Consider the following 12,846-nt stretch of genomic DNA (forward strand, 5'->3'; position numbering starts at 1 on the left):
TTATTTTTAAGCTTAAAGGAATTTTAACGATTTGTAATATTTTAATAATATAACTAACGCTATTATGAGGGTTATGGTATTTACAAGACACGGATTTTATCTCGAAGAATAATTATGTTATTGGATTAAAGTTAACGAATTAAGGTTAAGGAATTATAAACTAACAAACGGTTTATGGTTAACTAAATATGAGTTTAATGAATTAAAACAAATGATTTAAAGCTTAACGATTAAAAGTAAATGAGTTTATATTAACGATTTAACAATTTATTAGTATTTTAATATTACTTAAGTTTGAATATAACGTGTACGGAATTTTTGTGCTAATGTATATTTTATTTTGAAAACGAAAGTATTAACGAATTAAAAAGCTATCGAATTAAAGTTAAACGTATTATAAATCTAATGAATTCAAGTTAAAGAATTAAAAAAAAATCTAATGATTTACTATTAACTAATTATAAGTCTAACGAATTAAAGTTAACGAAAAGATATTTAATAATATATTAACCGGATTTTTACGAAACACGTCGAATATGAAAAAGGGTGAGTTTTTGAATGAAATTTGGTAAAATTAATTTATAATTAACTTAAAAACAATTTTATTTGTTATAATATGATTTTTAATGATTTTTATAAATTATATAAAAATAAAAAGGTCTTAAAAAAATAAATGCCATGACCCAGGTTCGAACCCGGGTCCTCCTGGTTATCCAAGCATGTCCTAACCATTGGACCAGTCTAAAAATTTGTTAATAGTTTGAAACAACTTAAATAAATATAACATTACATGTTCTTCATCTTAATACATAAACCCTAATTCTTAATATGTTTAAATCAATCCATGTTTGCTAAAATCATGTTAGGGGTTTTGATTAGTGGTGAAAAACGATCAAAATTCGGGTAAGTATTACCTATTGGTGTGGCGGGAAGAGGGTGAACCATGGTCGCTGGAAAACGAAGCTTTGACGGTTTGTTTAGCGATATAGAATATGTATTATGATAAATTGAAGATGTGAGCGAGTTTAAACGATTGCTAGGGTCCATTTTATAGTAGTTAGAGGAGTGTGTCATCACTAATTCGTGATTAATGTGTTGGCCGAAAATCCGGCGATTATCACGGGTCAATAAGCATGGTTACAGTCGTCATAACGAGTTTATTAACGAGGATTACGGTTTCTTATTATAGACAAAATAATTTACGGGGTTTAATTTGGTCGTTTGGCGAGTTTTATGATGATTATACTTTGGCCGGAGCCGCCACCAGCCGGTTTACCAGAAAAATGAATTACAGGGGGTGGGGGACGGGGGGCTGGGTGAATAATTAATTTAATATTATATTTTAAATGTAATTTACAATTTAGTCCCTGAATTTCAAGAATCTTTAAGTTTAAGATTAATATTTAATATTTATTTTTAACCCTGAACTATATAATTTAAGTTAAATAATTTCGATTTTGGAATATTTACGTGTCAAATCCCGCAAAGCACAATTAACGATAAGGCTCGAGATTTTGTAAATGAATCAATACTATTCGAACGCACATCGAACATCAAACTTCGGAATATAAATGACGAACAAACATACTTTGAATGATAACCGAGTCGGTAAACATTGACGAATGTCAAACGAAATCCCGTGAATATGAAATATATATGTGTGTGTGTGTGTATGTACTTGAAAACAGAAATCTGAAAATTCAAAACGGGTCGGGTTTTCGGGTTTGAAAAGTATCGAATGTTACATGATTCACAACTTTTAGAAATTTCGTCCCGAAATTAAAATAAAAACAAAATTTTTAAATGAAAACAACTCGTATGAGGAGTTGTTTAAAAGTTTTAACAATTTTTTTATACATATTTAGGTAGAAACAATAACGTCGATCTTTGAATGTCCCGAAAGACGCCACAAATGGGAATATGGTATGGACACTTATATATAGAATGTACCAGCGGCGTATCCACCATGCGCTTATCATATTTTTATTTGTCCCGTCTTTCAATATCATTTCAGGTTTCGAGTTATTGCATACAACGTACTTATTATGTATTCCATGCGAGGACTTGGGTAATTACGTGTTGACCCATAATTACCTTTATCGTCGGATGGTTCACATAATCCGTCGCATTGTGTGGGTTTTAAACATATACAATAAAACTTGGAAAACAAAAAGAATGAACTATAGAAATAAAAATTAACAAAAGATATTAGGTCCTAATAAATGAAATCGTTGAAGTTTTAAATGATACAAACGATGTTACCAAACTTACGAAATGAGCGAAACTCTAAAGTAGTATGAAATAATTAGAATAATGAATGACATCAATCGAAGTCATGAACGTGGAATAACGAGGTTGAGAATAACATGTTAAGTAAACATAGCATTGAGCTACAAAATGTAAACACGTAAGTCCATAAGCATTGGGTTTGAGAATAATAACGGACTTTTAGTAAAAGAATCAAGTAAGTTCTTGGAGTCACTAATGACTCAATAAACAAATGAAAATATCAACATGAATGAGGGCCATATCTGAGATTAATAAATGATCGCAACTTCGAGATCAAAGTAAAACATTGACCTCAAATTGGTAAAACATTGAGAACAAAATAACCGAATTTCTAGATCGAATTAAAATATTGATCTAAAATTAGTAAAACATTGGAAATCAAATGATCGAAATTCCATGATCGAATTAAAATATTGATCTTAAATTGGTAAAACATTGGAAATCAAATGATCGAAATTCCAAAATCGAATTAAAATATTGATCTTAAATTGGTAAAACATTGAGATTATGAATAACAAAATAATCCAAACAAAACGTTAAGTGAAAATTGATGGATATGACCAAACTAATCGTGTAACTAAAATAAACTGAACATGTGTATAAACATACTCATGGTCTCCAACGTCCACTAAACGATTATGTTAATGGGAAATCGAGACAAAATAAATCGATTCAATAATGCAATTATGAATTACGTATGCAAGTAGCTCACAAGTCAACAAAGAACCAAACTTAGTATAAACTTCGTAAACAACATTTGAAAGAACTGAACACATAAAGCTATTTTGACAAAGTCTAACCAGAGCAGTATATATATACATGAAGAAGAAAATAAGTAACACAAAAGAGTAATTTGTGTTGCTTGTCTTCTCGAGGATGGGTGGTGGCATGAAAGTTGTTATAGGGGCGGTGGTATGATTTAATATTTGAAACTCCTTGGCGTTGACAAAGAAGTGAAAAGAAATGATTGACGAAATTGTTTGTAGGGACGCGATGTTTAAAACTCAAAGGAAATTTATGATAATAATTTGCATATATGGAAAACTTTTGATGTAAAGGATTTTCCCGGTTGGGTGACGTTTTAGGAAAATTGAAAGTCGTTAGATAAAATAACTCGTTGATGGTAATATAATAGCCTCATGGAATTGTTTAAAGCGAAATATTTTATTTAATAGTGTTATTGAAATAATAATAATAATAATAATAATAATATGTATTAATAATGATAAGGGTAATAGTGATAAAAATGAACCTTCGAATTTTCGTTAAGTTCTTTTGATGCAAAAACTACTTGAATATATTTCGTATAACATAATATATACTTGTCAATGATCTTTTTAAAATAATAAAGATTTGAAATTTCACGATGGAGAATGTTTGTAAAAGAACTAAATATGGAAAAAGAGTGCATGAAATAATAACATGTTTGAAAAGACGATTTTTTTTTTTGAAGTCGAAAATCAAATAAACCTTTGAGAGGACAAGGAACGCGTGGTAAGGTATGCATGGCGGAAACAAGTTAGGCCTTATAGTGGGTGTGCTCGGGTTATTACCATGGTAGCAGGCTTAAAGCATGAGTATAAGGTATAGCAAAATGTTGGGATGAATCGTTGGGTAATAGGTCATGAGAATAAATATAGTGTTGAGTATGCATAGTTATGAGGCAAAGGTTGATGAGTTGGCTGAACTTATCACCATTTGGAACATTTCAACATCACGGTAGCAGAGTGGGGGAATTTTACTTGTCCTACAAAGGGTGGGTTCTCGTGTAAATATCTTTGTTGGGTTGAGTTTGAGTATCCAAGAGTTAGGTTGGGTTTGGATTTACTTAGGTATAGTCTTGAGGTTTGGATATATTATTGGTAATGAGTCTCAGTTTGCCGTGGTCGGGATTGCTATGGTCAGTTGCTTGATGGTTTGGGTTGTCGTTTTGCGGTTTGAGTTTCAAGGGCAACGTTGAGGAAAGCGAGAAGACATACTACGAAGCGTGAAGAATTTATGTAACACGGAACATAAATATGAAATTCGTATCAAAAATTAAAAGTAACTTTTCATAAAAGATTCCTAAAATCGGAAGCAATATTTATAAATCATAAAATGAAATCGCATGAAGTAAAATTTAAAGTCAAAATTGAAATGCTCATGAGTCAGTATGAGTTTTCGCATTTCAGTAATACTAATCTCGTAAATTTTTGAATAAAAATATATCAAATTTTGAAATAAAAACACGGAATTAATACAAACCTAATATGAGTAATGAAATCGAATTGAAAATCGAGTGTTTATGTACCACCATAACTTTTTGAATTTTCAATTAAAACTATAATAAACGAATTATATAAAGAAAACGAATTGAAAATAGACAATTCATGCATCACCATGACTTTTCGAATTCTAAATTTAAAACACATGATAAAATGAGTATTGAAAAATCGACCATTCATGTATTACCATGACTTTTCGTATTTTCAATTCAAAGTATAAGAAATAATGAATATAAACAAATAAAGAAAACGAATTGAAATTTGACTATTCATGTATCACCATGACCTTTCGGATTTTCAATAAGTATAAGAAATAATACAAATAAAGAAAACGAATTGGAACTCGACTATTCATGTATCATCATGTCCTTTCAAAATTTTCAAATAATTGAATTTATAAATTAAGGAAATGGGTTGAAATTCAACCATTTATGTACTAGCATGACTTTTAGAAATTTCAATGAATATAAACACAGAAAACGTAAACTCGAGTATTCACATATCCCAATGACTTGTCAAAATCGTAATATAAACGATTGAGTATTTGGAATCACACGTTGTATGAATCATCATAACTTGTAGGTTCCAATAATAAATAAATAAAAATGTGAAATCAAATCGAACCGAAAGTTGGGTATTCGTGTATCACCACGACTTGACAGACTTTCAGTTAAAACGTATAAATCAAAATGCATAATCAAATCGAACCAAAAGTTGGTTATTCGTGTATCACCACGACTTGTCAGACTTTTAGTTAAAAAAACACATTGTAAAACATTGAGGGTTGGAGTCACACGTCGCATGAATCACCATGACTTGTGTGACATTCTAAGGAGTGCAACCGTATCCTTATCACAAAGGGGACATGGTATTTAAGAAGATGAAATATGGAACACCGAATTTAAAAATTGTTTTAGGCCTAAGCCTTGGACTTGTGTGTGTGTACTTGTGTTCATGAGGTATTAATGAAATCAGCAGTACAGTAATCCAGTAATAGTAAGTGCGTTTAAACAATCTAGTAAAGGCTCACATAATTCCTAATCATGCAACCCTAAACAAATAAGCTATAACTAACTAGGGCACTACATCTAATGTCCTATCCTATAATCACGGCTCTGATACCAATCTGTAACACCCCGGCTAAAGCGGAAACGCCTGCGTGTGACGTACAGATTGCTCAAACACACGTGACACTATTAGGTGACCATAATAATATTATTTCATTTAAATCATCATGTAACACAAGTTTATCAAATAATACAAGTTGAAACAATAAATAAATAAATGATAAGTTGTTTTTGAATATCCTATAGGCATGGTATGTGTCTTCTAACTTTCATCCTCGTATCTTTACACCTGTAACATATGTATAAAATAAAGTCAACTATAAATAGCCGGTGAGTTTCCACAGTTTAAGTACGTACGTAAAAACCATACAATTCATGGACAAGTGATAAACGAGCAAGTAAGTCCTTTCCAGTTGGTAACAACCAACGTACTTGGGTAATCGCGCAAGTAAGGTCCTTTCCAATTGGTAACATGTAAGGCCCCGAATCCCAGGAATCCTACAGTTGGTAATCACATCCACAATTTCACAAAAATTTAAACCAAACAATTCATTTTATTTAAAACCAGTTCAGAGTAAATAACAACGGAAAAAGTGTAAGTATTTAAAAAAAATCCCAAACACGGGTACAGGTGTCCAAAACCAAATGTAAAGAAAATGTTTGTTTTATTTGAATTCCTCGACCAGAAATGCCTTCAACCTCCCGAGTAGCATTCAACACGTCCAAGCGGTAGCATCCACTTCTTAACCTGAAAGTCAATCTAACATACACACAAAGTCAGCTTGAGCTGAGTGAGTTCAAGTTTTCGTAAACAATAATTCATACTTTATTTCAAAACTATAGTTATAAACAATAGAGAGGATAAAATAAAATAAATAATATAATTCACCAAGTAATACAATCATCGTCGAATACACGTACACGGGCCTCTCCACCACGAGTCAAGACTCGAGTAATATATTTGACCCGGATGCGGTAAGACCTAAGCATGTGACACGAGCCTCTCCACCACGAGTCAAACCTGAGTAATATATTTGACTCGGTCACAGCTTACACATCCGAGCACGAGATACGGGCCTCTCCACCACGGTACAACCCGAGTATGTATTTGACCCGATCCCGGCTCACACATCCAAGCACGTGATACGGGCCTCTTCACCACGGGTACAACCCGAGTAACATATTTGACCCGATCATGGCTCAACATCCAACGGGCCTCTTCACCACGGGATTTTAAAACCCGAGTAATATATTTGACCCGCCAAAATGATGATCACGTCACACGGGCCTCTTCACCACGGGTACAACCAGAGTAATATATTTGACCCGGCCGTGAATCACCATGCACACACACATCAATAAGCCTACTCACATCATTCTTAGTCACGAGGAACTAAATATCATCACACAACCGTAGGCTATAAGGTAACACATACCCATACATACATACATACCTCCATACCTACATACATATATATATATATATATATCTATATATATATATATTATATATATATATATACACACCATCCCATATGGGAACTAAGTAAATAGGTCTACTCATATTCAATTACTACCAAGTCTACTAACATCCTCGAGTCTAGACCATTAATAATGTACGTAACCTTAAAGGATACAAGACCATAAACGAGTCTAAAATATCCTAAAGCATATAAAATAATTCAAATATAACTTTCAAAATGCACCATCACGAGTGAGACCATGTAGTACCATTCAAATAGTTGTAACGGGTAAAATCGTATAAAATTGGATTTCGGTGTCTATGCTAGCCCAAAACGTAAAAAGAGTAAAAAGGGGCATCATGAACTCACCTGAAATCAATCGAACACCTGCAACGAGCTAGGAAATCCCTAAGTGCACAATCACAAGCAATGGTCTGTAAAATTATACATAACGCGTTACTAAGCCAGACCGAAAGAACACTCTTGCCTAATGGGCCGCCCAAGCCCAACACTTTGGCCCAAGGCCCAACACTTGGCCCAAGGCCCAAAACTTGGCCCAAGGCCCAACCACTTGGGCCGAGGCCCAACCCAACCCCAATTACTCTACCTCAGCCCCTAAACCTTTCAACTAACCAAATCCACCCTACGAATATGGCTGGGGCTAACCATGATGCACAACTCACCCCCCGGTAACCAAATCGAGTCGAATACGCGCGTAATAAATCTTAAAACCAATTGTCAAACGAATCAGCCCCAAATGGACTAAATTCCCATCTTAACCTTTTCTTAGATCATAATTATGTCACCCGAGTTGATAGGGTGACGGTTCCTTTTTACAACTTTTAATTTAACATTTGAACGAAAATTCGCGCACCGCCGACTCGATTGACCAATCACCAACCAAACAGCCCCGAGTATCAAAAATATAATTTTCCCACAGCCCTTAAATCCCCCCTAGGGCTGTACAAACTGATTCGGTCGGTCATCTGATCGTTTAACGCATCAAGCTCAACAATTGCCAATCCTACACCCGATAAACCCTAATTTTCGAACTAAAATCGATTGACCGACCTAAACACCTCCATTGACCATGAAATTTTAGTATGTTGTAAGTGACATACCTAAGAAGATGACGGAGTACGAACTTCAATTATAATAGCCCCGGAAGATGCGAGAAAGGGCAGCCACCGGTTAAGCCTAAAACGAACTTATCGATCAATAACGAATATAACATGCAGATTTTAGAATGAAAAGATGTATTTTATTACATAGGAAAACCATGGAATTAGATTATCAAATTTTACTAGTGTTGTATAAATATATTAAGTTTATAAAATTATTTTTATTATATTTTTCTAGTGGACAAAAAAATCATAAAAATTCTTCCAACACAGAAAGGTATGTGCAGCTATTTCAGCGCGCAACAAAATGATTTTATTTTTATAAAATTCATTACCGAACCAAATTAAACGATTCCAATTGGGTTTGGTTCCTAACTCAAAATACTAACTTCCAGAAGTGGAACCAACCAATTTGTACCTGTCGAAAAAAGGTTATGACGTCGGGAAGACAGACCAGAATCCGACATCCCGCATCAGCTTTGACACTCGATTTTATAAAATCATAAAAATCTTTCAAATCTCGTCCAAAAATTACGTATTATACCTTTCTGGAAACTAGACTTAAAGTAGAACATCATGGAATCAAGAATCGATCAAAAACAGTGGATTAACATCGCGTTACAGACCCTAAAATAAACGTATACGAATCTGTCAGCAAGCTGTTATCATCAAAACACAATCTTAACGACCAATAAACGCGTTAATATGATCAATTAAGGTGTAAAAGAGTTGTAGACACTTAATACCGACTTTGAATTAGACTCGGGAGGGCTGGAACTCGGCTGGAGCTGCACGGAAAACGAGGTGGGAAGGCTGTAGCTGCTGCGATCGGCTGCTGGTAGGAGTTAGGGTTAGGGTTTGTTTTGTTTTATGATATAAAAACAAAAGTTATATCCAAATCCCTCCAAATTGAAGTGTAAGGCAAAATGGAAGGAAAGTTAAATGGTTTAACGTACTGAGAAGATGCAAAGGCTTCCGAGAAACGTCGGATAAATCCCGAGAATTATACATACTCTACAAGCTTTAATTCTTGAAACCGGAATTAACGGGCGTTACATAACAACCAACGTAGTTGGATAATGAGACCCTTTTCCACTCGATAAAAATGGACCGGAGTGCAAAGGTGAGGCGTATGATCATGCTTAATGAGGCTTCCCAATCATGCAAGTAATATTCGTGCAAGTAATACAAGTAGCACACAAGTCCATATACAAATTGTAGTTTGTAATAGGAGAAACAATGCTTGAATTTTTTATAAGGATTCATATGCTACCCCAAAACATTAAAACATTAAAAAGGGGTGGTGAAAAACTCACCTCGAAATCGAAGACAAACTTGTAATAAAAGCCGAACGCACAATAACGAAACCGAAGCGGTCAAACGTCACGAACTATAAATGAAATAAATACGAAATTTAAAGACTAATCCAACGAGATTATTAGAGTTTATTATTTGTTGGGAAGATGTGTTATTTTATTATTTTATTATTTTAAGGCATGGATTAGTTAATATTATTTTTAAGCTTAAAGGAATTTTAACGATTTGTAATATTTTAATAATATAACTAACGCTAATATGAGGGTTATGGTATTTACAAGGCACGGATTTTATCTCGAAGAATAATTATGTTATTGGATTAAAGTTAACGAATTAAGGTTAAGGAATTATAAACTAACAAACGGTTTATGGTTAACTAAATATGAGGTTAACGAATTAAAACAAATGATTTAAAGCTTAACGATTAAAAGTGAACGAGTTTATATTAACGGTTTAACAATTTATTAGTATTTTAATATTACTTAAGTTTGAATATAACGTGTACGGAATTTTGGTGCTAACGTATATTTTATTTTGAAAACGAAAGTGTTAACGAATTATAAAGCTATCGAATTAAAGTTAAACGTATTATAAATCTAATGAATTCAAGTTAACGAATTAAAAAAAAATCTAATGATTTACTGTTAACTAATTATAAGTCTAACGAATTAAAGTTAACGAAAAGATATTTATTAATATATTAACCGGATTTTTCACGTCGAATATGAAAAAGGGTGAGTTTTTGAATGAAATTTGGTAAAATTAATTTATAGTTAACTTAAAAATAATTTTATTTGTTATAATATGATTTTTAATGATTTTTATAAATTATATAAAAAGAAAAAGGTCTTAAAAAATTAAATGCCATGACCCAGGTTCAAACCTGGGTCCTCCTGATTATAGAAGCATGTCCTAACCATTGGACCAGTCTGACAATTTGTTAATAGTTTGAAACAACTTAAATAAATATAACATTACAAGTTCTTCATCTTCATACATAAACCCTAATTCTTAATCTGTTTAAATCAATCCATGTTTGCTAAAATCATGTTAGGGGTTTTGATTAGTGGTGAAAAACGATCAAAATTCATGTAAGTATTACCTATTGGTGTGGCGGGAAGAGGGTGAACCATGGTCACCGGAAAACGAAGCTTTGACGGTTTTTTAGCGATACAGAATGTGTATTATGATAAATTGAAGATGTGAGCGAGTTTAAACGATTGCTAGGGTCCATTTTATAGTAGTTAGAGGAGCGTGTCATCACTAATTCGTGATTAATGCGTTGGCCGAAAATCCGGCGATTATCACGGGTCAATAAGCATGGTTACAGTCGTCATAACGAGTTTATTAACGAGGATTACGGTTTCTTATTATAGACAAAATAATTTACGGGGTTTAATTTGGTCGTTTGACGAGTTTTATGATGATTATACTTTGGCCGGAACCGCCACCGGCCGGTTTGCCAGAAAAATGAATTACAGGGGGTAGGGGACAGGGGGCTGGGTGAATAATTAATTTAATATTATATTTTAAATGTAATTTACAATTTAGTCCCTGAATTTCAAGAATCTTTAAGTTTAAGATTAATATTTAATATTTCATTTTTAACCCTGAACTATATAATTTAAGTTAAATAATTTCGATTTTTGAATATTTACGTGTCAAATCCCGCGAAGCACAATTAACGATAAGGCTCGAGATTTTGTAAATGAATCAATACTATTCGAACGCACATTGAACATCAAACGTCGGAATATAAATGACGAACAAACATACTTTGAATATAACCGACTCAGTAAACATTGACGAACGTCAAACGAAATCCCGTGAATATAATATATATATATATATATATATATATATATATATATATATATATATATATATTTGTGTGTGTGTGTATGTATGTACTTGAAAACATTAACTGACATATTTTGGAGCTTAGGTTTCGTTAATTTAGTTGAAAATAGGAAATATTGTAAAATTAGTCCCTGCATTTCCATAAACGCGGTTTTTAGCTGTTTTAAGCGATTTGAAAGGTTGTTTGACATGTTTACAGGAGATTTTAATATAAAATAAATTTACCACCAATAATTACTAACTAAATGCGTGTTTTAATGATAGAGAAATATCCGAATAAAATCCCAAATCGGGTTAAATATAAACGAATACAAATACGAAAAATCCGAAATGTTACATTAGTGAAGTGTTTGTTGTCCGTAGCTATTTGAAGACTAGGGGTAGGGCAGTTTAGTCGTTCCTAAATGTTGATAACGTGGCCATACGCTTAAAGTGTATATTTGCAATGTGTTCATACGCTTATATTGGCACCCTTATGCCTAGATATTACCGATACGCTGGTACGCTAGCGTATGGGAGGCCCATTCGCTTAGGCTATAACGAATGGCTAGCCATTCGCTTAAAATGACCCCATACGATTGTGATGTAAGCATATGGGTGTGTGTGCCTATAAATAGGCTTCAATCGAATGAGCTTGGTAGAGTTTTGTCAGATTCTGATTAGTTTCATACCGTTACCATGACGGTTTCTTTCTTGAATAAGAGGCCGCCTAGAGATGCACATCTAGGCGGATCAAGCTTAACCGAGTGTGTATTTATGCATATATGAATCATTTGTAACCATTCAATTATCAATAAACGAGTAATCATTTGATTCAAATCGTTATAGTTCATCTCGTTAGATTAATTGGTTGTATCATGTAATTGCAATTGGATGCTGCTGAAAATCTAAAGTTTTCTCATAATTCCTACTACATATTTTGATATTTAACTTTACATTTTTTTAATTTGAAAAAAAAGTATTAAATAACCCTCAAATGTCATTAGCACAAGGTTTCAAGATTAAAAAACAAGATACTTTGATCCATGATGTATGCTGGGTGACAGAGAATTGTATGGCCTATTTTATTATGAAGGTATCGTATTCTCTCTTATCACATCGTCCTAGTATTTGCTTCATGTTTTGGTAAGGTGGTTACGGAAGTTTTTCCTAAAGGTTTCATTCGTATGGAACTAGGGGGTTTGAGTCTTGAAATGAGTTACAGAATTAAGAGTGTTGATCGTTAAAAAAAGTTTGGTTCCCAAATTGTACAAGTATAATTCTATGCACTTAGATAATATAATTAGCATTGTTTTGCCCGGTGTGTTGCGTCAGGGCAGGTCGGTAAAACATAAGTGTTGTCGGTCCAACGTTGAGCCGGTAAGTCGACGCAAGTTAGGTCAGTTTCGGTTACGTGCGTTATTGTACCGAAACTAAAACAAAACAAACAAATATATACATATATATATATATAGGATAGAATACA

The sequence above is a fragment of the Bidens hawaiensis genome, unplaced genomic scaffold, assembly GCF_021521415.1.
Source record: "Bidens hawaiensis isolate Kalapana, Puna unplaced genomic scaffold, B.hawaiensis_p1.1 tig00003760_1, whole genome shotgun sequence".
Taxonomy (NCBI): Eukaryota; Viridiplantae; Streptophyta; class Magnoliopsida; order Asterales; family Asteraceae; genus Bidens; species Bidens hawaiensis.